Source organism: Narcine bancroftii, chromosome 2 (assembly GCF_036971445.1).
Source record: "Narcine bancroftii isolate sNarBan1 chromosome 2, sNarBan1.hap1, whole genome shotgun sequence".
In the NCBI taxonomy this organism is placed as follows: Eukaryota; Metazoa; Chordata; class Chondrichthyes; order Torpediniformes; family Narcinidae; genus Narcine; species Narcine bancroftii.
Genome location: NC_091470.1, coordinates 279319393 through 279346454, shown reverse-complemented (window position 1 = coordinate 279346454; position 27062 = coordinate 279319393). Strand labels below are relative to the sequence as shown.

General features: G+C 42.6%; 2 long non-coding RNA genes across 7 annotated transcripts in view; one reads left to right on the top strand and one right to left on the bottom strand.

Annotated features, from left to right (window-relative positions):
- Positions 1-3132: 3132 nt before the first annotated feature.
- LOC138755318 (uncharacterized) lies at positions 3133-26183 on the top strand. 3 transcript variants are annotated; one of them, XR_011352183.1, is made up of 5 exons: positions 3133-3208; positions 10913-11025; positions 21200-21304; positions 24305-24457; positions 25805-26183. It is a non-coding gene; the product is annotated as an uncharacterized lncRNA (long non-coding RNA). The 3 variants fall into 3 exon arrangements; XR_011352182.1 differs by lacking the exon at positions 21200-21304; XR_011352181.1 differs by lacking the exons at positions 21200-21304; positions 24305-24457.
- Positions 6136-27062, bottom strand: part of LOC138755319 (uncharacterized) — a 42244-nt gene continuing 21317 nt past the window's right edge. For 2 of the 4 annotated variants that reach the window (XR_011352185.1, XR_011352184.1), the window contains exons 2-6: positions 24966-25540; positions 22668-22746; positions 19863-20549; positions 6701-6817; positions 6136-6205 (exon numbers count right to left, since the gene is read on the bottom strand). This is a non-coding gene — a long non-coding RNA (uncharacterized lncRNA). The remainder of the gene's footprint in view (positions 6206-6700; positions 6818-19862; positions 20550-22667; positions 22747-24965; positions 25541-27062) is intronic. The other 2 variants (XR_011352187.1, XR_011352186.1) reach the window with 2 other exon arrangements.

Sequence of the window (27062 nt, the reverse complement as noted above, 5' to 3'; positions counted from 1 at the left end):
TATTGTTCCCGATGAGGCAAGAAAGGCCACTTTGCAAAGGTGTTCCTCTCTAAACCTGCCGGCAGCTCATGGCCCTCTATGACCTCCCCATCTCCCCCGCGGACCCCCATGTGCCTGTGCTGGGCGGCGACATTGTCCCCACGATGACTTCCTCCTTCCTCGACTTTGACCGCGCAACATCTGGCCCTGCCAGCGACCATCACAGCGTGTGCCCTGAGCATCTGCACCAGCCCCCGCCCTCACCAGTGCCGCTCACTGAGAACTACAGTGACGTCACTTCCGGTGCACGGCGTGACATCACTTCCAGCTGACGTAACAACATCACTGCCACCGGGCATGATGACGTCACTTCCCCTGGCACAGCTGAGGAAGGAGGCCAACCATGCAGCGGCCCCCATGCACCACCGCCATCTTGGGCCAGGCAGCACCTGACATGGATGGCCCCCGATGACATTCAGAATGACGTGGTCAAAACAGGCGATGACCAGGCCATCCTATCGATGCTCCCCATGCTCCGGAGACCATTGGCTACTGCAAGCTGCACCTCAATGTGATCAACAAGGGAGGTGACCAGACCGCCCTATCGACGCTCCCCAGCCCACTCTATAGCGACAACTCTGACTCCAAGACGGTCCTAGCCACCACCACGCTGACCAGAGACATCCCCCATGATCTCGGGCTCTCGATAATGAACTTGCGAGTCAACGGGCAGGTAACAAAGTGCCTGTTAGACAGTGGCAGCACCGAGAGATTCTTTCACTCGAGCGTGGCCTACACCCCAAGGTTAAAGGTCCATCCCACCACCTGCTCGATCGCCCTCGCTGCCAAGGATAAGACTGTTGGTACCCTCGGGTGCTGCTCGGTCGATATAACGGTGGGAGGGGAGACTTACATAGGATTCAGGCTCCTGATCATGCCCAAACTCTGCGCACCACTCCTCCTGGGCCTGGATTTCCAGTGCCACCTGCAGAGTGTCACCCTTGCCTTCGGGGGGCCCTAACCTCCACTCACATTACACAGCTCGCCAACCTACCAGCTCCAGCCAATCTGCGGCCTCTCCACACTGCGCATCACCCCACTGCGCCAGTACCTGATGGCGAGGGGCATCGTGACCAGTCACACGACAAGCTATAACCCAAGAGGAAACGGGCAAGTGGAACACGAGAATGGGGTGGTCTGGAAGGCAATCCTCCTGGCTCTCAGGTCAAAAGGGTGGGCCACTGAGTACTGGCAGGACGCCTTGCCCGAGGTGCTCCATGCCATTCGGTGACTGCTGTGCATGGCTACCGAGACCCCTCACAAACGCCTGTTCTCATTCCCCAGGAGGTCGGTGACTGGAATGTCACTCCAAGCATGGCTCACGTCCCCGGGAGCAGTGCTTCTGCATAAGCATGTACGGACACACAAGGTTTTCTTCCTTTGTGCAAACCATAACTACACTTACGTTAGGTTCAGCAGTGGCAGGGAGGACACCGTCTCAACCAGGGACCTGGCACCAGCTGGAGCACCCATCACACCACTCCACCCTCCAACCCAGGACGACACTGACCGGGCATACATCCCCAGGCAGCTATGGGGCACGCAGGGCCTCCTTGACCACCAGGGGCTCGCTTCAGTCTTAGAAGATGAACCCGCCCCCCCACCCATCCAATACGACCCGCATACGTCGACTCTGGCCCCCCTGGCCACCCCTCCACGTGGCACCACACACACCGTTGCGCCAGCCACCCCATTTCCCCTCTGACCAGTGACCAGGAGCCAGTCCTACGATGGTCACAGAGACCGTGGCGGCCGCCGAGTCATCTCAACCTGTAAATATTGTATGTACATAGTGGGTGTGATTCCTTGTTACTGCCCCCCCCCCCTCCCCGCCCCAGGACAATTTTAAAGAAGTGGGTGAATGTGGTGGTACACCACCGGCCTACTGCAGAGGGCAAACTCTGCACCTACAGGAGTGTAAGGGGACAGGACAACACCTGGCCGGCTGTCAATCAGTCGGCCTGAATGTATCAAACCCCACCCAGTCGGGTGTCAATCACCCTCCGGAATACAAGCCTGCGCTGGCCTCCCGAGGCCACACTCAGAGTTGCTGCAGCCACAGCCAGTCTGGCTCTGTGGAAGTCTTTGTGGATTACAGTCTTTATCTTTGTGTGTGTCTGATTCTGGCTAACAGTGCACCACAGTAATCTGTACTATTATATTAAATTTGACTACTACATGTATGGAGAAAATTTTAAATAAAATATTCAAAAAAAATGGGCGAAAATCACCTTGTACATGTGCAAGCAGAACATGAGCAGGTGGAATATGGAGGAGTGCCCAACTTGTCTAACTAGGGCAAACCAAGCCCTAGACTGACCATATAAAAAACCTGCCTAAAGACCAGTACAAGACCTACACCAGCTCTAGGAAAGCACTAATACTCCTGAGACCCAATGGGATGTAATATCTGAGTGACTCTAGAACATTGCCAGATAGAAGAGAGAAGGCTGAGAATCTGGCTGTCCCCTATTTGCATAGGAATTCAGAATGAAAAAAGTGGGCATTATCTAAACAACTGGAAGACTTGAATTTCCCAAATCCCTGCACAATAAACTTCCTACAGATATAACCTCCACTTTTCCTAGATTTGGACCTTGACAATTTCCCAAATCTATTAACCACATTTTTCCCTTGAAGGAATATTTGGAAAAGTAACAAGCATCAACAATCAGAAAGAATGTTATTGAAATAGTCACAAATGCTTGGACATGAATTTGTTATTGACAACTTTGCTTTTTTACCTAAACCTGCCACTTCCTTAAGTTTAACTACTAACTGTTGGTAAAACCTAAAGGGAACAAATACCTAGGTGATGGGAATAATGGCAGGGCTTTATTCAATAGCACACCTGGATCCCAATGTACATAAAAATCTACAAAAATATCATAATATTTAGAAATATCCAAATAGATATGTTGAATGAAAAATAAATGATTAAAGGTCTGTTTGAAATAGGTTTCTCAGAAGTCAGATTAAATTCTTGCACAATGACCCTCTCTTGAAAACCAAAAGTAAACATTTAAGCAATTTTACCAATAGGGTTGCAGTCAATATTTGCTTTTGTATACTTTGAGATCACTTGCCTGTTTACCAGTATGAACATGAGTTACATGAATGGTTCCTGAGGAAACCTCAGAGGACATTAGTCCAAGCTCTAAACCTTTAGGTAAGTGTGATTCACTCTTTTACCCTCCAACAAAAACTAATCTCTATTTCTGTCCCTGGAAAATAAATTGCTTGTGTATATATATATATCTATCATATAATTATGCTCATTTATAATTATATGAAATTATATATATCTGTGCCTTTAATGTAAATTACCTGCCACAATATTTTATTCATCTTTTTAGTTCCTTCTAAACAAATTAAGATCCCCCATGTTTTGAGCTATTGAGGAGTTCTTCAAACACAGAAAGGAAATAATTCTTCCAATGTAATGCAATGTTTTTTGTGCATTATTTTCAGGAATTTGATCTAAAAACCAATGGCTAAATGTGATTAGGCCCTTTGTGTGCAAGTCATGCAGCTTGCTAAATTAGTTCCAGGTCCTTGGTGACTGTGATGTTTATGAGGCTGCCAGACTGCAAGCAATGCCCAATTTGATGTACTTTGTGTAAAATTCATCTGTATGACCATGTCCCTGTGCTTCATGCTCTTGAGTCCTGTATCTCTCCTGTTTTAAGGCGAACCAACTTTCCTGGTCTGTAGTTATTGAATCTGACATTTGGATCTTTTTCAGGGAAGTCCTCTTTCAGTTTTATTAGTGCTTGTTCCTGCCACCACCCATTACCAATGCATTCCCACAGTCCCCCTTCCCACCAACATTGCAAAGCACCACCCCCAGTGCAATCAGGCATCTGACCATCCTGCCCTAACTGATCATAAACACTCTCCAAATTGCGGACCCAACCCTCCAATTTTCAATTGCTTCCACTTCCTGACCTCTTCTTAACTTCTCCGATCCTTTACAAGGCCTCTTCCAATTATTGCCCATGGTCTGCAACTTGTGACCTGCATAATTTCCATGATGGAGCTTTGGGGGAGAGGCCTTATAACTTGTTTGTATATGGAAGGCATTTCTATTGTGCACCATGTCTTCGATCTAATTCTCCATAGAATATCTCTGTGAGAGTGGCCACACACATCTTCCTATTTATCAATGGTTTAATGTTCTTGTGGAAATGTGGTGAATTTCTTGGTCACCACGTTCATTGAGCACATCTAAACTGTCACAGAGAAGTGCAATAGATCAGAGCTCTACTACATCCCAGTACTCATTATTTTTAAAGGAGTAACCTAATTACATTATTGTTTGAGCAAAATAAATGAAAAAAAATCATGGGCAATACACTTACATATTTTTCCACACGTTGTTGATGCCTACAAAGTTTACCCTCCTACAAAGAGACATAGCTGAATTAATTTGTGTAATCCCATTAAAATCATGAAGCAGTGCAGTTGCTGTCAAAATACTTGTTGAAAGCTAATGCCTCATAAATATCTGGCAGATTTTGAAACATATATCAAGCTTTGTGTCAGCCTGTGCTTGGTTCTAACAAGAGACTGATTCACTTTAGTTTGATTGTGAATGGAAAGGGAGTGTTGTGTGGTTCACCACAGGGTTTGGCTGCCTCACCTACAAACACCAGTAGCTCTCAGGCATGCACAGAACTAGGAGCACTGTGATCGCTGTGGTCCTAAGATCACAGTGTGTGTGCAAATTAAAACTTGAAAGCAATAATGTGTGTGACAACTGCAACCCTCCTGGCATACAAAGGGAAGTTTGAGGCAAATACTAAGGCTAAGAAATTAGCCCACAATGTTTCCCAGGTGAAAGTGTGCCACTTTTCATTCTCCACAAAGACAAAAGGCTGATTCTATATCCATATCTGGAACAGATGTCAATCTTTTTTCAAATACTAGTGGCAAGAAGATGTCTTCCTGAGGTTAAACATCCAAGATTAGTTTTCTGTGAAATAGCATTCATGGCTGGGATCAAGAAATTCCAATATGAAACAAGTAAGCTTTAATATACTCCTTCTCCTATTGACCAGACTTTAAATCTCCAAATCAATTGCCTTGCATTACGTTTTCCCCATTACACCACTCCTCTCATACATGGCCCTAATTTCCAGCCTGATCCTAACTTTTCACCTAGATCTTAGGCTGGATCCAAAACATAAGCCCAATCTCAACAACTCTTTCCAAAGGGATGTTGTAAGACAACCAACTAAAAATACAAAAAGGCCTGAGGTCTTCAATTACACCTGGGGTGGGCAACCTTTTTTTTAAAAAAAAACTCACATTTGATTAGTAAGGGATTGCTTAAGACGGTATCTGAATGGAAAGAAAAAGTTTGAAAACCACTGTTTTAATCGTATCTGACTTGTTAAGTGCACAGTTTAATAACTCCAAATGAAATGGACCAATGTTAATTTTTCTCAAGCAAAATATTTCAGTAACAATTGGGTCTAGAGCAGTGGATCTCAACCTTCTCTTCCCTCTTACATAATACCTTAAGCAATCCCTTACTAATCACAGAGCACTTATGGTATAGAGATTACTTAATGTGAGTTTAAGAAAATAGTTGCCCACCCTGAATTACACCCTCCCATCTCCTTATCTAAACAGGCTAAGGCCCATTTTCCTTGGTCCAAGTGAGTCTGTTTTGTCATTTACTCATGTCATTATTCTGCTACCTGACTCTTCATTGGCTAAATTCTTAATTGTGTATCATTTAAATGGCCATTGCAGGATTTTACATTCCTAACTGTGCTTCTAAAGTGCTTTGTCATAGTAATTATTATAAACATAAAAACTTCTTGCCAACATTCTAATGCTAGATAAATGGAATGAAGTCTAACTCCAAAAATGTTTATTAAATGTTTCAAAATTAAGGTGTTGGACTGCAGAAAGATCAAAAATGTAGACGATACAACACGATAAATTAAGATGTAGTGGTTGGATGTTACCACATTGTCATCTGAATGTGAATGATAAACTGGTATACCAGATTTTTGACCCAAACAGAGAAAAAAAAAACACTTGACTTCTAACCAAATGCTTTCCCTCTGAAAGTAATTCAGACATACCTTTGCATACATGGTCCTCTGTGATATGGTAAAGTGAAAATGGACAGAATAGACCCAGTTCTTCAGATCTGTGAGATAAGTGTTTTAATGAGCACTTCAGATAAGTGCATCTTAGGCACTTCATCTTTTTAAATGTAAACATTTTCAGCAGATTAATTGGATTTAACATTTGCAAGTTCTCTGAGTAGACTGGCTCATGTCTAAGCGAAAGTGATGATTGCTTACCATCGAGTAAATTATGTCAAAACATTGTAACGACTATGTGGAAAGTACTATAATCACAGGGCCTCCTTTTTTTCTTTATTTGAAAAGTCTGTGTCTATATATATATATATATATATAATGGCACTTGTCAGAAGGGCTCTGTGTCATTAACTAGAATTTCCAACAATTTGTTTCATACCAGCTAATAACAAAATTGTGAAATAAGTTTACATCAACCTTGTGCTCAACATTCTATCGCATTTGAAGCAAAAGGGAAATTAATAAAAATACTCAAGGATCCAATAAGTTTATTTCTAAAACTCTTTTGCTGGCAATTTTTTTTAAAGCAATATACTTACCAAAGTTGATATTTTAAAAGTGCATTGACATTGCTCACAACAGAAGAATGCAGTTGCTGGCGCAATCGTTACAATTGCTGTGTCGTTTGAAGAAATAATGAGTAGATGGCACATTTCCTACAGAGAGAGAGAATTAAAACCAGAATAATATTGCCATTACACATCACCTCCTAGCTTCTATCCCTCTCCCCTACTTGGTTTTATCTGCCCATCATCCTCTTCCTTTCTGCTCACACCTACATGCCTCTATTCTACTCCCCTATCTACTGCTAAATACTGGCAATCCTTCCTGTTCCTTCTCAGTCCTGATTCAGAGTATCGACCAAAAATATTGACTTGCACATCTTGCTTCTACTGATGGTGCTCATTTCATTGAGTTCCTTCTGTGTTCTTTGTTCCAGATTTCAGCATCTGCAGTCTCATTTGTCTTCAACCACCACTGTTGTCACTACAGTCAAGAATGTCACTGATAGAAATGGGAATGAACTTGGGAGTAAAAAACATATAAAATGGAGGCACAATTACATTACATAGTGTAGCATGGTTAATGCAACACTGTTACAGCAACTTGGGTTCAAATCCGGCACTGCCTGAAAGAAATTTGTACCATTTCCCCACTTCTGCATGGGTTTCCTCCAGGTACTCCAGTTTCCTCCCACCCTTCAAAATGAACAGGGGTTGTAGACCAATTGGGTGTAATTGAGCTGCACAAGCTCGTGGGCCAGACATGCCTGTTACCATCCTGTATATCTCAATTTTTAAAAAACATATAACATTTTGTGATGATGTATTTCAAAAAGTGGGAAGAGGAGGTGAGTTGATGGGAATATAGATCAAGATAGGACCAGTGTAAAGCTGGGTACTAGATGTTTGTTTGTATCTCTCTATGATTCGCAATAAATCTCCTGTCAACACTTTGAATGGTTCATGTATCAACTCTGATTACAACAGTATAATCTGAAACAACTGGAGCAAGGATTGAAATGGACATAGAGCAGAATCCATTTTCATTATATTCTGTGGCATCCAGCAATGAGTGATGCAGAGATTAATTGCAATCTCCCAATAAACTAGGATCTGGTCAGTGAAGTCATTGCTCTTGAATATATTCCCAAACAAATGCAGAAGTATTGTTGTTTTACATTCACTTGAGTTCTGTCACAAGATAAAAACAGGTTCCCAGCATAAATCAGCTGTCATGTGTCAACCTTGTTCTGTCAGAACATTGTGGGCTAAAGCTCCACCACAGAAACTGTAGGACATAATACAGAGGAGCATTGTCATTCTTTTGCTCAGATGGTAAGCTGAAGTTCTGTCCATGCTTTAACTAACATCATTAAAGTCGTCATCTGGTCACTATTGTATTGCCATATGAGAAATCTCTTGCAAAAAGGTTTTTTTCTTTTCCCCAAATAATTAAGTTGGTAAAATTATAGTGATTATAAATCTGCAAAGTTGCTGTATATAAAATTTTCCTTCTTTGTTGTTTGCAATTAGGACTTTAACAATTAGAATTGCCTTTCAATGACATCAGATATGAAGGAGAATATAATGAAAATGGATTCTGCTCTATGTCCATTTCAATCCTTGCTCCAGTTGTTTCAGATTATACTGTTGTAATCAGAGTTGACACATAAAAATCAGTGAAAAATATCCAAACATCAGGGTATATTTACTTACACTGTAAAAATGTTAAATAAAAATAAAAATGAAGTAAAGCTTATATCAATGAAATATGACACAGAGCTCCAACATGCAAATCTTCCTAAGATCATAAAAATTCCATGTGCTGTGCAGTAATTCATCACTGGTTACCAACTCAATAATGTGGATCAGACAGGAGAATGTAATTAACTAGTTTAATTATGAGAAGAGTTCACACAAACTTTGTTTTTACAGGACTTCAGAATATTGGGGAATGATTAAAGAGGATTTTGCCAAGACTGGAGTGCTCGAGTTATAAGGAGAAACTGGATTGGCAGGGATAGTTTTCCTAGAATGTAGGAAGCTGAGAGTATATAAAATCCTGAGGGGCATTGACAAAGGTAGATGGTCACAGTCTCTTCCCCCCCCCCCCCACTGAGGAGGGAAGTCTAAAACCAGAAAGCAGGGGTTTAAGTTGAGAGGGGAAAAGTTTAAAAGAAACCTCAGAAGAGGTTGGTGAGGTTATAGATCGGGCAACCTGAGGAAATGCCAGAGGGAGGTATAATATTTAAGAGATATTTGGATAGATTCATGGGTAGAAAAATATTTGGATTGATATGGTTCGGATGCAGCAAAATGGGACTCGCTCAGGAAGGCATCTTGGTCAGTTTGGATGAGTTGGTCAAAGATTCTGAGATCAAATTCAAGTTTAAGTTTATCATCATCTGATTGTACAAGTACAACCCAACAAAACAGTTTTCTCAGGCCCTTGGTGCAAAAATATGCAAGCACACAACCAGACAAGCTATACATATGCAGAACAAATATATATATATATAATATATATAAAGAAATAAATATTGTTTAAATAATAGTAGTCTCGAAGGGTTGGTATGAGCAGTTCATTCAAGTTGTTCAACAATCTCACTGCCTGTTGGAAGAAGCAATTTTCTAGCCTGGCATTTCTCCTGTATCTATTTTCTGATGGGAGTAGCTGAATCACAGGGCAGTCTTGAGGAACATAGTGGCCTACTAATTCATATGCATCTATTTCATATTCATAATTGAAAATTTCTAGGATACTATGGTATATACTTTTAATTTATTGAGAATATTATCCTGTGTCCAGAGTAGTAGGGGAGTCCACAACGATTTTGCATACCAACAATCCTGGTATATTAAGTCGATGGGGGGGGGGGGGGGGGAGATCCCAGTAATCTTCTCTGCTGCTCCTATGGTCCTGTGCATTGATCCAATGCTCTACAGCAACCATAACCACATTGTGATTCACCAGGCCAGGACACTCTCAATAGAGCTCCAGTAGAAAGTTGACAGGATGGTGGTTAGTAGCTTTTGCACCTTCCTAACTGTTGTGTGTCTGGGATAGGTCACCTGTTAAGTGGACTCCAAGGAATTTGGTGCTCTCCACTGCCAAATTATGTGTATTGGAGGGTTATTGTTCCTAGTCCTCCTGAAGTCTACAATCATCTCCTTCATCTTGTCCACTTTGAGACTCAGGTTGTTATTCTCACACTATATCACGAGATTTTCCATCTCTGCTCGCTAGTCGTTGTTGTTACTGATGAGCCCAAATACTGTTGTGTCATCTGCAAACTTGATGACTGTTGGAGCTGGATCTAGCGTTGCAGTCATGAGTCAGTATCGTGAACAGAAGGCTGACAGCCCTGAGTGTGACACTGCTTAAAGTTCTACTACTGACCTGGGCAGACTATGGTCTTTCCTTTAGGAAGACCAGAATCCAGTTACAGAGAGGAGTGTCAAGTCCCAGTGAGGACAGCTTTTCTACCAGCCTCTGGGGAATGATCATTTAAAATGCCAAGCTGAAGTTGATGAACAGCAGCCTGGCGTGTGAGGCATCATTCTCTAGGTGGGACAGGATGTAGTGAAGGGACAAGGCTATGGCATCATCAACGGAATGGTTTCATCTATAGAATTGAAATGGGTCCAGAGTCTCTGGAAGGTGTGCTTTGATGCATTCCAGCAACAGATACTCAAAGCATTTCATAATGGAGGGGAGGCCAGTGCCATGGGGTGGTAGTCATTGAGGCCTGTTACTGTCACCCTCTTTGGTACCTGGATGATGCTGGCTGTCTTGAAACTGGCAGTGCCACAGTGACTTTTTGAATATTTCTGTAAGGACCTCGGTCAGTTGGTTTGCGCAATCCTTCAGTACCCAACCTGGTATGTTTTCTGGTCTTGCTGCCTTGTGTGGGTACATCTGGATAGGTTTCTCCTCAGCTCAGCTATGGCTATGCAGGGAGCCCTTTCATCAGGGGGGCACAGAGCCTTCTTCAATGTCAGCCTGTTCTTTTTAAATCGAACCATGCATAGGTGTTCAAACTGTAAATAGAGGAGGTCAGTATTTATTGAAGATGGAACAAAAACTGTGGAAATCACCATGTCCTAGAATTCCCTGGGCAGGTAGAAAGGTCTGCATTTCACTATCAGGTACTCTATCTCAGCTGAGCAGATGGTCTTTACAACAGAGACATTTGTACACTGGTATTCACTGATATAAATGCACTGTCCTTCTCCTTGTCTTGCCAGAGCAGCAGCATCTCAGTCTGCCCTGAAGGGATAAGGCCATCTAGCTGATCGCTGAATCTGGAATGGAATCCTGGAGCCACGTTTCTATAATCTCCAGAGCACAGCAGTCTCAGGTTATCCATTTTCTTCTCCAGCAATCTTGTATTTGTGAGAAAGACCGTTGGGAGCATGGGTCAGACTAACCCCAATGCTGGCGCACTTCTTTCTTCTCCAACAGCACTTGTGATGGCCTCCCACCTGTCTCCAATGGCCTCTCTTGTGTCTCCAGTTATCTGCTCCGCGGTTTGCTGGATTCTATGTTCCCTGATTCAGCAAGTTAAAACCACTCTGTATCTTACCAATCCAATTCACTAGTTTGAAAGTCCAGTTTGTAGTTCTTAGTTCTATAAGTGTTCCCCGATCATAGACAATATGTAATGGGCTGGCAATTGCACCATTGTGAGGAGCTGAAGTGACCGCTGCAACCTCGTGCGCCACCAAATCTATTGCTATATACATAAGTACAGTGCACAGATGCACTGAAATTCTTACTTACTTCCTGTTTCCCTGCAATATAATTCTGACTCAATCACAGCAACCTGCTCCTTCTAAGTTTGTGCATTATAGATCTTCATATTTATCAGATATCCACTTGTATGTATTATCAGCTGACCTTCTGCGAAGACTGATGAAGCATCTGCTTATGGTATTAGTTCTTTCTAAACATCAAAGCATCACAACACAGACTATGGTTGACTGTCTCCTGAAATGAGCTGCCTGCTTGATTTTGATCATGTAGACAACACTCTTTCACACACAGCTGGTAAAATCACGTCTCATTTGTTTGGAGCAGGAACTTGCTTAGCTAGCTGTCATACCCCAGAGAAAGTTGTACTCATACAAAAGTCATTGGATGTGACTTCTCCCTTACTAGCAATTATTTTGACTGGATAAGGCTTAGATTATCTCTAGTGATCATGTGACCCATTCACTCTGAACTTTAACTCTGACATGTTTGACTATGGTTGCTTCTCCTTGCATCACTTTATCCTGTCTCTCAATTTCCATCTCTCCCCTTTCTCTTTTTCTTCTGTCTCCTTTGACAGAGCCAAAATCATTTCACCTCTTATCATATCCAATTAACACCTTTTGTTGGTCTGGACTCTTCCCCCTGCCAGTCTTCAGTCTTTATTCTGACACCTTCCTTTTCTTTGCTTATTAATTGAAGGGCTCTGGCCCAAATTGTCAGTAATATATCTTTACCTCTTATGGATGCTGTGAGACCGGCTGAGTTCCTCCAGCATTTTTGTGTGTTTTTACTCTCAACATCCACTCACAGGCTAACAGATTCATCATGTACCTCTGTCTCTTGCATTGTTTCTCCTTCTGCAAGCATCTATATGTCATTTGCAATAGAATTTTCCCCTCTGGGTCCTTCACGTGGAGTACTCAGTCATTCTGAAACTCCTCTGGTATCATGTTGATTCCAAACTTAGTAAGACATTCCATTATCTTCGCAGAATTGTAGCTCTGATGCATTAACATACTTTGAGGTGCATTCCATCAGTTTGCAAGTTAATTTCTGAAAACACATCCAAGAACTGGTGTGTTTATTTGGACCACTATCCCTTCAATCTCTAAAACTCAGTTTTCACCTTGTTTAGAAAGTATGTAAAGATCCTCTCTGTTCCTGTGTCAAGATCAAATAACAGTCAACTGTCAGCAATAAGGGAGCCGTGATGTTATTTGAATCACAGGGCCGTCTTGAGGAACTTAGTGGCCTACTAATTCATATGCATCTACTTCATATATATATATATAATTGAAAATTTCTAGGACACTATGGTATATACTTTTAATTTATCGATAATATTATCTTGTGTCTGATTGGATGGTTTATCTGAATGGTACTATAACATTATTGTATCGATAGTCATGTGGAGAACATTATATACATATGATACAATTGATATTTTACATTGTTTTGCACTGCTTTATCTGCCACAAGCAGCTGTATGTACAGTGTGATATCTTAGCTCCACTCTTTCCATTAATTGGACTTTTTTTGCCTAGAATTCTAAAGGGATGTCACAATTTAAATTGTATCACACAGCTCTTTATCTCTCTTTGTAAACAATGTTATCTCACCTGCGAGGAATCATTCTTAGTGTTCATCATTCTAATTCATAAGACAATAAGACATAGGAGTGGAATTAGGCCATTCAGCCCATCGAGCCTGCTTTGCAAATCCATCAAGCTGATTTACTATACTTTTCAACCCCTTTCTCCTTCCTTTCCTTGGATTCTTCTCCAAATCAAGAACCTATCTATCTCTATTCACGGCAACAAATTCCAGATTCACCACCCTCTGCGTAAAAAAAAAAATTCCTCTTCCACTGCACTCTAAAGGGATGCTTTTGTATTCTTAGGTTGTGCCCTCTGGTCCCAGATTCTACCACCAAAAGGAAACATCCTCTTGACATCCACTCTATCCCAGCCTTCAGTATTCAATGGATTGCAATTAGATTCCCCCCTCATTCTTCTAAACTCCAACGAGTACAGTACTAGAGCCAACAAACACTCCTCATGTGATAACCCTTTCTTCCTTGAACCTCCTCTGAACCCTCTCTAATGCTAACACATTTTTCTTTAGATAAAAAGCTGAAAGCTGCTCACAGTCGGTAATGAGGAAGTGTACAGGAGTGAGATAGACCTGCTGGTTAAGTGGTGTCAGAACACAGCCTTGCACTCAATGTTACCATAACTAAGAAACTGATTATGGACTATAGGAGGAAGGAATCCGAACACTAACCAATCCTCATTGAGGAGTCAGCCGAGGAAAGGGTTAAGAATTTCAAATCCTTGGTGACAATGTCACTGAAGATCTATCCTGGGGCTATACTTGGTGAGGAGTTTGAGGAAATTTGATATGTCGCCAAAGACTGTTGTAAATTTCTACAGGTGTATCGCAGAGAGCAATCTGATTGGTTGGATCACTGCCTGGTATGGAGCTGCCGAAGCACAGGACAGGAAAAGACTAGAGGGAATTGTGAACTCAGCCAGTACCATCGTGGGCATTAGTCTTCACTCCATTAAGGACATTCACAAGAGGTGAAGAAAGCAGCCTCTTTTCTCAAGGATTCTCACCACCCAGGCCATGCCCTTTTTCCATTGCTACCATCAGGAAGGAGGTACAGGAGCCTGAAGATGGACATCCACAGATACAGAAGCAGCTTATTTCCCTCTGCCATCAAATTTCTGAATGGACAATGAACCACAGACACCATCTCACTTTTCTCTTCTTTTGCACTAATTCATTTACTGTATATACACATGCAATAGTCAATACCAAGTAAAAGTCGACCCCACCAATTTTTGGCCCAAAAATCTGGTATTTTCCAATATGTTATATGTAAAAGTTGACCCCCACCCTCACTATTTATGGTCCTAGCTGTCTGACACCCTGGAGTTCCCAACACCCTAACCAGCGACTCTTTCCAAGGCACAAGCCGCCCACCCACCTGAGCTCCCAGCGCCCCGACACATTCCAGTCCCTGCCACCTACCCATTGGAACTCCTGATGCCTCAAACAATGCAGGTACTGAAGTGCCAGTTGATGAAGTAAACAAAGACGATGTGGTCAAACAATAATCATAGCTTTTATTAGCAGAAACTAACAGTACAATAATGAAAGACAATGGGTGCAGACACAGTTCTACCCAAGGGGGGGGTGTCCTTAATAGTAGAGATAATGCACAGCCAATGTTAGTACAGCAAGGCTCACCGAAGGGAAGACAGACACCTTAGCAGAGATTCACCACAGGTACTTACCAGGGTTAAAAGCATTATGCATGTAATAATTGACCCTGTGGCCACGCGCTACTCGAAGGAAGACACACACACGTAGTGTAGTCAGGTTAAGTCTGTGTTTTAGTAGGGGCTCAGACCCGACTTTTATACTCACCGGATTCCTGCCGTTTCCCCCTTTTACTCACATCATGACCTGCATAACAAAAGCAGGCTTCCCATGAGCAGGTACTTTCCTGCATAACAATCTGCTCTTCCTCGCACATTGTCGCTTTGTCCCTGTCTGTTGGCTATGTAGCCAGGCCAGTGCCTTTTTGGGGTCGCTGGCCTTTAAGCTGCCCTTGCCATCCACCCGCCGGTTCATTAGTTGGGGCCAGGGTCGCTGTGTGGGCTGCTGGCCTTTAGTTGTGCTCGCCGCCTAGAGCGTCAGCTTAATCGCCACAGTGGCATGCCGCCACATGACCTTCCCACCCCCCCCCCCCCCCCCAAGAACTGTCCTCAGTATTGTCCTTGGTGCCTGGAGGTAGAGTTTCTGCGGGCTTTGGTGGCCTGCCTCTTCCGCATGGTGCTGTATCTTGACCAGGCGCGCCCGATGTGCTAGCTTTAGCCTGTCTGTGAAGAAGATCACCATCTTGCCTCCGATCTCCAGCTCAAACGTGGCTCCGTTGTTATGGATGACCCGGAATGGACCCTCTATGGCCATGATGTGGACCCCTGCGAATGAAAACATACTCACAGTCCTGTAGGTCTCTGGGTACATTGGTCCTCGTGTGTCTGTGCCTGGAAAGTGGAATCAGGGCCTGGTTGCTGACTCTTTCCCTCAGTCTGTGGAGAAAAACTGCCAAGTCATCCTGCTGTCTGACTGGGGATGGTACGAATTCCCCTGGGACCATCAGTGGAGCTCCGTAGACAAGTTCAGCTGAAGAGGTGTTGAGGTCCTCTTGGGTGCCATATGGATGCCAACAGCTCCCATGGTAGCTCGTCTATTCAGTTGGGTCCTTGGAGTCTGGTCATGAGCACAGTTTTGAGGTGCTTGTGGAAGTGCTCCACCAACCCATTGGACTCTGGGTGGTAAGCTGTTGTGCGGTGCAGCTGGGTGCCCCACAGGCTGGCGAGGTCATAACACAGGCTGGAGGTGAACTGGGCCCCTCTGTCAGATGTGATGTGGGACAGTAACCCGAACCGTGCCACCCAGGATGAAATAAGGGCTCTGGTGCACGAAGTTGTGGATGGGACAGCTTCTTGCCATCTGGTGAAACGGTCGACCATTGTAATCAGATAGCTGAAACTCTGGGATTCCAGAAAGGGTCCTACTACGTCCACATAGATGTTGTCAAACCTTTATTCCACAGGTTCGAAGTGCTGAGGTGGGGTCTTTGGCTGCTGTACTTTGGTTGTTTGGCATTGTGTGTGCACCTTCGCCCACCCACTGACCTGTTTCCGCAATCCATGCCACACATATTTTCTGGCCACCAGCCAGACTGTGGTCCTGATAGACAGGTAAGCCAGTCATCTCCAAGCTGCCGGGACAATAGGTCTGGCCAGTGGCCATGTCACATAGGAGGGTGTTGTTACCTGTGCTGACTGGGATATCCTGGAGCTGCAGGCCTAATATAGCAGTCCTGAATTGGGGCATCTTCTTGTCACTCTGCTGCGCCTCCGCCAGTGCCATGAAGTCCACTCCCCTTGATAACGCGTGGATGCTTTGCCTGGACAGTGCGTCAGCCACCATGTTGTCCTTGCCAGAGACGTGCCTTACATCTGTGGTGTACTCAGAGATGTAAGACAGGTGTCATTGCTGGTGGGCTGACCAGGAGTCGAAGATTTTAGCCAAGGTGAAAGTCAGGGGCTTGTGGTTTGTGAAGGCTGTGAAAGACCTGCCCTCTAAGAAGTACCTGAGGTGGCGGATGGCTAAGTACAGTGCCAGTAGTTCTCTGTCGAAAGTGCTGTACTTCAGTTCCGGAGCCCACAGATGTTTGCTGAAGAAAGCCAGCAGCTGCCAATTTCCTTCTGCTGCTCCAGAACTCTGCCGATCACCATTCCTGAGGCATCCACCGTCAGGGCCTTTGGAGCATCTGACCTGGGATGTGCCAGAAGAGCGACGTCTGGCAGGGATTTCCTGGCTTTAATGAAGGCCTCAGCTGACTCCTCGACCTATGTGATGTTTCCTTCACCTTGCATGCCATCTGGGCGAACAAGGGCCGCACGATCCAGGCAGCTGAGAAGTTGAACCTGTGGTAGAAGTCGATTATCCCCACAAACTTCTGTAGTCCTTTGGTCATGATGGGTCTGGGGAACTTTCGGGTGGGCTCCACCTTGCTGGGTAGCAATGTGGCTTCTTCCTATCCTGTGGCCCAGGATGTCGATGGCCTCCATCCCGAACTGGCATTTGGCTGGGTTGATCGGCTGAACTCACTCAGTTGGGTGTAGAGGTTGTGGAAGTGCATCATGTGTTCTTATTGTTTTCTTCTCACCACAAGGATGTCGTCTAAGTACACGAAGATGCTGTTCTGGTCTTGGCCCACTACACCCATTAGCCGCTAGAAGGTCTGTGCGGCGTTCTTCAGCCCAAGCGGCATTTGAAGAAATTTAAACAGGCTGCATGGGGTGATAATGGTGATCTTGGGGATATCATCAGGGTGCACCGGGATCTGATGATATCCCTGCACAAGGTCCACTTTAGAAAAGATCTTTGCCCCATGCAGGTTAGCCGCAAAGTCCTGGATCTGCGGCATGGGGTATCGATCTGGTGTTGTGGCCTCATTAAGCTGACAGTAGTCGCCGCATGGTCTTCAGGCCCCAGTTGCTTTGGGCACCATATGCAGGAGAGAAGCCCATGGGCTGTCTGACCACCATATGATACTGAGCTCCTCCAATTTCTTGAATTGTTTCTTTGCCAACAGGAGCTTCTCTGGAGGAAGCTCTTGCGTGGAGCGGCAGACCTGGGTCAGGATATGGTGCTGTACTCTAAGCTGAAGTATTGCCATGGTGAATTTGGGGGTGAGCACTGCAAGGAACTTGGCCAGGACCTTGGCATATTTGTCGAATGATTGCTGCACTCCAGGTGGAGTGTTGGGAACTTGGCGCCTTTGAGGGGGAAGGTTTGAAAAGTCTTGGCATGGACCAATCTCCGACCCATAAGCAAGATCCACAAGCAGGTTAAGGGTGTGCAGGTTAAGGGTGTCCCGAGGAGCAGCTGTTCCACTGCAGTCAGCATGAACACCCACGAGAAAAGGCTGCCTCCTAAATGTTGTTGGCAGCCCTCAGCATGGGTCCGATTGCCTGTTCCTGGTATCCTGTCCCAATGGGGGCAGGACACTGACCTATGTTTCTGTGTCTACGAGGACACTTGTCTGAACTGGCAGCCTCAAACGTACAGGAGGCTGCCTTGTTGGCCAGCCATCATGGCCATTAGCGACGGCAGGCCCCATTGTTTCCCTGAAACCTGCATGGTAGCCTGCACTGGTGGGCTCTGGCTCCCTATCTCTGGTGGTAGAAGCACCACTGGTTAGGATCACCTCCTCTAGGGCACTGCTGTTCCGGCTGCGGGGTTTAGCGACAAGCCTCACGGATGCCGAGCACTCTCTTTTCTGTTTCCACGGAACCTCCGCTCATGCTGTGTCTTTCCGGATGTCACTGAAGTCAGCGATTGCCAGGAGCAGTTGGACATCCTCAAGCAGTTGCTCTAGGAATGCCTGCTCAAACATGATGCAGGGCTTGTGTTTGCCCAGGAGGGCAAGCATCTCATTCATAAGAGGTGATGGGGACCTGTCCCCTAGCCCGTCCAAGTGGAGCAGATGTGCCCCTCTCTCATGCCATGAGAGCCTGAAGGTCTTAATAAGCAAGTCCTTGAAGGCAGTGTATGTGCCTTCTGATGGGGTCTCTTGGATGATGTTGGCCACCCGGCTGGCCATGTCCTGGTCTAGAGTGCTCACCATGTGGTAGTATCGAGTGGACTCTCCATGTGCCTCAGCCTGGTCAAACCACATGCATTGTTGATTTGTCTAGAAGGGTGGCAGCTTGAGAGCAACTGTGTTGACTGCTGCCGGTTTGATGGCGTCTAAACCGTCAGGGTGACCAATTGCAGCCGCATGCTACTCGAAGGATCACACACACACACACACACACACACACACACACACACACACACACACACACACACACACACACACACACACACACACACACACACACACACACACACACACACACACACACACACACACACACACACACACACACACGTAGTGTAGTCAGGTTACACTCTGTGTTTTACCCGCCATTTTCCCCTTTTACTCACATCATGACTCGCATAACAAAAGCAGGTTTCTCAAGTGCAGGTACCTTCTTGTATAACAATCCCTTCTTCCCCACAAGCTGTCCCTGACTGTTGGCTGTGCAGCAAGGCCAGCGCCATTTTGGGATCACTGGCCTTTAAGCTGCCCTTACCGTACACCCGCCTGTTCACTTGTTGGGACTAGTGTCGCTGCGTCGGCTGCTGGCCTTTATTTGCGCTCGCTGCCCGGAGGGGCGGCTCAATCGCTGCAGCACCAGGCCACCACAACCCCCTAAATTTCACCTGGAAAATTGGTCCACGAAATTTGAATATTACATTTGTAGATACACTATATTAATTTTAAAAAATGTAGTTTTTAGCAATTTTGTGACATGCGTTCATGACAATAAATTCTGATTTTGAATACTCTAAGTGTAGTCTGACCAATACCTTATAAAGCTTTAACATTTCATCTCTGCTTTTTTATTCTATCCCTTTCGATATGAATGCTAGCATTACATTTGTCTTCCTTACCATTGTCTCTGCATGGAACCTCTGCCTGTTCTCATCAGGCATCACGTCAAAACCTTACTGTTTAAATGACCAGCTCTTCTGACTCCATGTCTTTGCATTTTTTCCATTCACTTGGTAAATTTAGAGAAAATAGTTGGTACATTGCACTCACAATAACGGTAGTGTAAAGAAAGAATATTTTAATAAAGAAGAGGCTACATTAAACAAAATCAAGATGGCATTCTTCCTGTAGCCATCTCCATATAGTTGAATAGATTTTGAAATGTTCCACACTAAACAATGTTGAAAAAGAGAGCTGCAATTCACAGGACTTGATCTAGCCTTTCTCTTTTTTGTCCATTTTCATCTACTCACCTAAATACATTTCTTCTTCTTGTGTAAGGGGTGGACAAAGCCTGACAATATGTTGATGAAGTCTTCCAAATTCTTTCTTAAGTTTATAACATTTACTTTATTGTCTCATACCAGCTGAAATTTCAGTGCACTTTCAGACCCTATTTCCCTAAATGTAGTTATCTTGCAGGTCCATTGAAATGTTAAATCAAGCATAAAATCAACCTGCTGGAGGAACACAAGAAATTGCAGATGTTGGAATCTTGTGCAATAAAACAATCAGCTGAAGAAAATCAGCCACAGTCTCTATGAGTTTTATAGATATCTCATTTCTGGCCTTTAATTTTAACATTAAATAACATTGCTGAGGTTACAGACTTCAATTTTAAAATGATCTTAAATCTGTAAATACTGTACTAAAGTTAATATAAATTTCAAGATGTAAATTAAGGATGTAAAACTGATTTTCAAACTGTGAGTAAAGAGTTCTGTATGTTCCAAAGTTCTATACATACAGTAACTAATAACTGCACATAGGAAATTCCTCACAAAGAGAGGAAATAGAACTCTTTCTTGGGAGAAATGAGTGTTTAAGCTTCTCACTGCACTGATGCCCAGGAAAGATAAAGACCTCCAGTTCCGTTGTTACATTGTTGTTCTGTGTGGTTTTCCCTCATCCTGAGTTTCTGTTCGCAGCCACGATGCTGTCTGCCAATGCAACAGATGAGGTTAATCCACAAACAAGTTCACAAATGTTTATAATCGTCAATGTTTGTAAAATGTACATTTTTTTCTGCATTGAAACATTTGGCTCCTGAGTATTCTGTGTGGAAATAGAAAGCAAGAGGGAAACTGTGAAAAAAAATCATTCGGGCAGATCAATCATTCACTGGGAAAATAAAATCAGAAAAAGGAAGCATACTTGTACCAAATAATTAATTATACTGCTTTTAAATGATTGTAGTTTCAAACCATGGGATACTAAACACCCTACTGTATTTATTTTCCTGAACTCATCTGGCAGGAAATTCCCATCTTGCCAAATAATTAATGTTTGGAAGGTCTATGGAATGCAGGATTGTTATTCAACCCTAGTCTTTCAACAGGTCCAGCAAAATGCAACCTTTGAATTAAAATCAAAAATAAAGTGATTAAAATAAATTCCATGTCATATCTTCCTCAAAAGTTCAGAGTTTTCACAGTAAGGATTGTACAAATTGGTTTCCATTCTTCTGTTGCTCTCGCCTGATTGGATAATTATATGAAACATGAAGATTACATTAAAATAAACTATAGATTTGAACAGATTTGGGTTGCTTCACCATCCATATTTAAATGATTTTACTTCCGATTCTCAGGAATGGAAGATGCTGCTGTCTTCAAGGAGCACAGATCAGGTTAACGTGTCTCATGAAAATCAAAATAACATCTGCTGATACAGGATACTTAAAGTTTTAAAAAAAGTACGGCAAGTCAGACCACATCTGCAGGAAGAAAAATAGTTAATGTTTCAACCTCAACATTATCTGTTTCTTTGCCCAGATCCATGCCTTATGATGGTTCACCAATTCTTTTGAGAGAATTACAAAGGTGATCATAAAAAAACTGCATATGATAAAAGTCTGAAATAAAACCAAAAATATTGGAAGCAGAGAGCAAGTCAGACAGTATCTGTGGAAAGCGAAATAATTAACATTTCAGGCTGAATGAAGGAATATCAAGAAACATTCATCCTGTTCTCTTTTCACAAATGCTGCTTGACCTGCAGAGTGTTTCAAGTATTTTCTGTTTTTAAATACCACAGAATGAAAGGCTGAATTCTTGGCATTTAACAGAAATGGAAATGTATAAAATGAAATGAAATTGCTGAGTAGTTTGGAAAGTTAAGAGAGCAATCATGGGCAATCAGTAAGGATCTGTAGAAGCAGGTCTTATGTAATTAGGTGAGTAGCAGTTTACACAGTGGAAAATGGTTTGGATTATGGAATAAGTGGCTTTGTGGCCAAGTTTGCAAATGAACTGAAGGTAGATGGAGGATCAGGTAGTGTAGAGGAAACATGGAGGCTGCAGAAGGACTTAGACAGATTAGGAGAATGCGCAGAAAAATGGCAAGTGAATAAATGGGCAGACTATTTTTTAAATGGGGAGAAAATTAAAAATTCCCAGATGCAAAAGAACCTGGAAGTCCTCATGTAGGATACGCTGAAAGTAAACTTGCATATTGAGACAGTAGTGAAGAAGGCAAATGCAATGCTGGCATTCATTTCAAGAGGAATAGAATATGAGCAGGGGTATGATGTTGAGGCTTCATTAGGCATTGATGAGACCTCACTTGGAGTATGATGAGCAGTTTTGGGCTCCTCATTTAAGAAAGAATGTGCTAATGTTGGAGAAGGTTCAAAGAGTGACACTCAGATGATTCTTGGAATTAAAGAGTTATCATTTGAGGAGCATTTGACAGTTCTTGGCCTGTATTCATTGCAATTTAGAAGAATGAGGGGGAATCTCATTGAAACATATTGAATGTTGAAAGGCATGGACAGAGCGGAAGTAGAAAGGTTGTTTCCCATGGTGGGAGAGTCAAAGACAAGAGAGCATAACTTTAGGATTGAAGGGCATCTGATTAGGATAGAGTAGGAATTTCTTCAGCCAGAGAGTGGTAAATCTGCGGAATTCCACATGCCATTGTGGAGGCCAGGTCATTGGGTGCATTTAAGACAGAAATTGGTAGGTTCTTGATTAGCCAGGGCATCAAAAGTTACAGAAAGAAGGCCAGGTAATGCATTGAGTGGGGAAATGAATCAGCTTAACATGAGGGAATGTTACCAGAAATTGGAGGTCAATGTTGGTGTCTTCTGGTTTTCCAGCATCTAGTCTTTCTTGTTTGCCACAATGATTTTGCATGCTTAACAAAGGAATTTCAACAAAAATTATCACTAAATTCAAACAGATACTCACTGCATAATTTGCAAATATTATTAAATTGGCACACCGATATCAAAGGATCCCAGATATGGGCTATAGCACTACAAGACATGATCCATGTCTTAATATCAATTCAGTAAAAAATGTTTGTCATATATGGATCACAAATGACTCAATGCATTTGTGGTTTGCTTCAGCATGGATTTGCCTGTATCTGGGGGTCTTTAAAGCACTTGTTCTCAAATATAGTTTCCACCAGATTACTTATTCCAATATCGAAGGTCAAACATGAACCCAACCACATCTCCATCGTCAATGTTTGTAAAATGTAAATTCAGCCCGAATCTCAAGGACTTGATTCCCCACCTCACCTCACCTTATCTGAAGCTTAAATCTCATCTCCACCTGGAAGTAAAATCACGATCTCAACCCTGTGAACCCATGATCTGCAACCCTCACAAGTACCTGATTCAATGAAGCGACTCTGCAAAGGACAGCTATGTTCAAATCAAGAGTGGAAAAATAAATTTAAAAATGCAGTCACTGGTAATCTAAATCAAAAATATTATATACTAGAAATATGCAGACCATATCTGTAGGAAGAGAAACAGAGCTAATGTTTCAAATGCCAGTGAATTGTAAATAATGTGCCTCACTTGCTGAGTATTTCCAGCATGTTCATGTTTTTAATTCCAATCAGGATAGCTTAGAACAACATAGCAATTCATTTATTTCTTTGACATTGTTATTTTGTTTCACATTACTAATCAATTTAGTAAATTATCATTTAAATAATGAGTGTGGTATATTGGAACTAAGTAATTGTTAGAAGGTTAGAAACACTAGGTGATTTTTCATGCCAATGACCAGCAATGGTCTTAGCTATGGGACATAATGGCAAAATTTTACACATAGGTTGCTCCTCATTTACTAGTACAGAAATCAATTTCAGAAGTCAATGGAACAAAAAATCATTATCAGAGTCTTGCTGGTGAAAGACTCTTTGTTATTTTCTCAATATCAAAATAAAAGCAAAAAAAAGGCCGAGAAGCATGAGTGCTCCTACCAGCTTATATTATTCTCAACTCCAATAAAAATGACCATCCTCCTTCATGTAAGGAATGACTCCAAAACTGATACTTGTTTAGATATGTGAGCTTTGTCCAGAGGTGAGTTCAAAATAATGACATTATTTCTGAGCTGTGATGTATCTGATGTGCCATGAATGAGCTGAAAATGTTGAGGATGTACATGGTTGTTTTATTGAACTAATATTCTGCAATCTTGAACTCAGCTCATTATGTTAGTGTTGTTCACTTAATTAAAAACTGGAACAAAAAGTTGGTAATAGTGATCTTGAAACAATAATAATATTAATAAAACTGCCATACAAACTGGCCTAATTTATGAATGACACCAGGGAAGAAAGACTGCTCTACTTACCTGACCTGGTTCACTTGGGACTCTAAACTCTTGGGATGTGGTTGACCCTCAAATGCATTTTTAATTGAACTAACAAACCATTCATTTGTGTCTAGACTCCGTGAGAATTCAAAGAATATGGCTCAATGCAAATTTTTGAGAAAAATGGGCATTAAATTTGACCCTGCCAGCAATGTCCACCCTCTGAAAATGAAAAACATGGAGAAATTCAATCTTACTGAAATTCTACTGACAAAATTGTCAAGCAGGTGATGAGATTTTTGGATGATCATAGTACTGGAGTTTGAACCATCTTGCATCTGGAGAGGCTTGCATGTTTCTAAAGCCCTGGTGTTCTGCTCCTGCCCCTGTCTGTCTGAGACAGTGATTCATTCTGTTCAAGGGGAATGAGCTCCATGTGACTCTGCTTGCTTAGAGAGCGCAATTTATAACTCATAGACATTGTTGAGCAAGAACATGTTACTGATCCCATTCACTACACCATGAAAAGAGGCAAGACCATGGCATTAAAGATGAGATCCACACTATCCTTGACAGCCACAGGTAATGTGGCTTTGGCACAGTTGCAAAACTCAATTTGTAACCACAACTACAGCATTGCTTGAAATCACCTCCTTTACCTGCTGCAACACTGGGAAGCCTGGCATTCCTGTCCAAAGTAAAAGGACAGGGTTGAACTGAGCATGCAGCTGGTTTGCTAAGTCCAGAAGGATTATTCTTCTATTTCCAGCAACTCAAAAATAGAATAAAAATTACCTGTAAACAGCATGTTTCTCCATCTAGTGCTACCGTAAAATAGCAATGATTCTTTTTTAGTGCTTACATGTTGTAAGTAAGAACTGCTGTACATCAGACCAGTGAGGTTGAAAATCATGTTGATGAGAAAATTTGTGCATGACACTATTTTCAGCATCACTTTGAGATATAGAAGTTTCTGAGCGTGATTGTCAGGCTGTTTCTTCAGACTAGAGAATTGAATCCCTGTAAAAAGAGCAAATCATTCTGGATAGGAGAAATCCATGCAGAGCATTTTAAACCTTCAGAACTCTCTACCATCAAAGTCTAGATGATCAGTTGTTGAGTGTATTTAAGACTAAGATCAATACATTTTTTGTGACTGAATGAAGGAACTGTTGAATCGAACAACGACTGATTTGCCATTATTTTAGGAAATCGTGGAATAGAGTTGAGGCAGCACATTCTGCTCCTGCTTCTTTCTCTTTGTGTAGCCATGGCCAGTGAAATCATACATTATTCTCCAACGGCAAGGCTAGTACTTTAAAATGTGCAGCTGCATATATTTCCTTGCAATTTATCTTCAAAATCATCATCTGAAAAATTGGAAAGATAAATGAGATGAAGTGGAAAGTGGTGAAAAATAGTCAACCTTTAACACATCAGCTGGCTATCTTTCCTGCAATCTATTATCTCAAGATGTTGCTGTGAAATGTAACATTACATTTTTGCTCACTGCTTCTGGTGGTGCCACAGTGGAGCAGGTTTGGAAAATTGTCATTCTGTTACATAGCTGTATTTTATAGATAGCTAATTGTTGCTCAAAAACTGTCATCTTCAAATCCATTTCTTTCTGACAGGAATTGCATTACTTTACAAACTTACTAAATGTGCCTAAGCACATTGGAGCAAAGGTGAAATGAGATGGAGCTTCCAGTGCCTCAGGAACATGTGACACTGAGCTGCACCAACTGTGGTGATCCAGATATCAGAGACCTGGGGTGACTAAACTTGCTTAATACAAGAGCCATATACAATAAACTTCAGATGTTTGACAGCCGCAAGCCTTGAAAAAATATATTACATACACATTTTTACTCTTACATGAACATTTTGTTACCATAAAAATATAAATAAAAAGAATTACATATATGTAATAATATTTATTGATGTATGTGTTTCTTCAACTGCTATTTTTGTATTAGTTGCAATAATGATAAAGTACACATATGCATGAAATAGTTGAATTTTGTGGTCCAATTTTTTAGGATAAAATTTAGGGATTCGACTATTACACGCATAATATTTTTGACCACAGTAAGCACCTGTGTCATTTGGGTGTCAGAAGTTTGGATGGTTGGGTGGCCAGGCCTAGGCAAGGATCCACAGTTGGGAACTCGGATGGGCTTGGATGGGAATGTGGCTGGGGCCTCAGGAGTTCAGATGGGCGGGTGGCCGGGACGTCGGGAGCTCAGATGGGCGGGCGGCCGGGGTGTTGGGAGCTCGGATGGGCGGGCGGCCGGAGCGAGGATCTGGTCAGGGGTTCGGGAGATCCGATAGGTTTGGCCACCCCTGCCATAGACCTCATGGTTTGTGCCCAACTTTCAAATGATTGTCTTGCAGTAGCATCATGCCGCAATCTAAAAAAGTCTGACATCAAATATTTGAGGAGAGGACCACAAGATTTTTTTATTGGTAATCTTCACCATATCCTGAGTTTGATTAATATCAATCAAAGACTCGGACATTCTCACATCTATAGGCACAAGAGACTGGGATTTGAAGTAAGAAACCTGCTGGAGAAACTCAATTGCTCAAATAATATCATCAGTAGGGGAAACCACATATCTGTATCAGATAGTGCCTGACCTGCTGTATTGACCCAGCAGTGTTCTTATTATACAAAACTGTAAAGGTGTTTTGATTTTCTATTTCTGCCTACATAATATCATCAAATTCACCTTGCTTATTCCAATGTACTAGTTTGTGGCATTCTAATTTCTATAAACTAGAAGCCTTCAAAACCTCTGCCGCATGTGCCACAACTTGTTTTAAGTCCTATCCACCTTCACCCATGATTATTGATCCAAGGAGCTTCTAGTTAGGCAACTTCTCCAT